This window comes from Selaginella moellendorffii, unplaced genomic scaffold (genome assembly GCF_000143415.4).
Source record: "Selaginella moellendorffii unplaced genomic scaffold, v1.0 SELMOscaffold_104, whole genome shotgun sequence".
In the NCBI taxonomy this organism is placed as follows: domain Eukaryota; kingdom Viridiplantae; phylum Streptophyta; class Lycopodiopsida; order Selaginellales; family Selaginellaceae; genus Selaginella; species Selaginella moellendorffii.
The window spans coordinates 135,451-136,677 of NW_003314365.1; positions in this window are offsets into that span (position 1 = coordinate 135,451).

Genomic DNA, 1,227 nt, shown 5'->3' on the forward strand with positions numbered 1-1,227 from the left:
CGTCTCCAGCGGCCTCGAGGTTCCTTGCTAATCTGGTCATAGAAAGGTATGGAAAGTGCGGGCGCTGGAAATCTTCCAGAAGATGAAAGATCGAGGTTCTTTCTCGTGGAAGATTGCGATCGCGGCATTTGCCCTTGTTACTCTTTTCCGAGCATCCAGTTATTTCTCTTGGCAGCTATCAATGCCGATCTGGGGGAGATCCACGCGCTAATCATCGCCGCGTTACGGTGCTCCGTTGGCGAGCATGCCATCACCGAGATCTTCTTCTGCCAAGAACTGGACAGACACTTGCATCGGGTGGAACCAGGGCATTGCCGTGTGAGCTCGAGACTGGCATCCCAGCCTGATCGGCGCCACATCCCAATCGCCGCCCCAAGCTCCAATTACTACAACGACAAGCCAAAGATGGTGACGGTGTTATTGTCTCAGCTCCAGGATTGCGAGGAGATCAGACAGCAGGGGTATGGCCTCCTCCAAAGGCCGTGGTTGATTTACCCTCCAGCAGTAGTCTTTCAACCAGGCCTGGAGCGGGCCTTCTGCCAACTTAAGTCGAGGTTCCTGGTGTTTCTCACCATGTGTTTCTCACCTGGATCTCCGCCACATCGCCATTGATAGCTGCAAGAATTCGATCGACGAGCATTTGCTGGGCAAATGCGTTCCAGAAGAAAACATTTCCATCTTCCATTTTGTGGAGGACACCCAAGGCATCCACAGTGCACCCGCACTTTCCATACATTTCCATGATGAAATTCGCGAGGAATCTATGACGATCAGAGCAGCGTCTCCTCCTCGTCGTCAAGAACAATGCGATGGAACCATTCGTTAACTACAGGTAAGCTTCGTCAAAATAGCAAATGTCTCAAGGACAGCGATAGCAGAGGTGACGCTGCCACCATTGGGCGACCTGGATAACGATACGCTGCTCTGCACTTTTGCTCGCATTCCAACAAGGAAGTTCCTCACCCGAGCAGTGCTTGTCTGCTGCGCTTGGCTGGATGATCCGGTCTGGCTCAAACCAAGACAAGCCTTCAAACAATACCTCGCAAAGCAAGCATCACAAGCATTGCTTTTGTGATTTAAAGTGGTATGTATATACTCTTGTCCAGATTGCTCAAGAACGCACAAGAGACTGTCTTGAGCTTCATTCCTCACCTTTGCCACCTTTCGATTTTCGCCAAGCAATGTGAAGAGGTGTGAAACCTCCTCTTCGCTGGAAATCTATTGTTA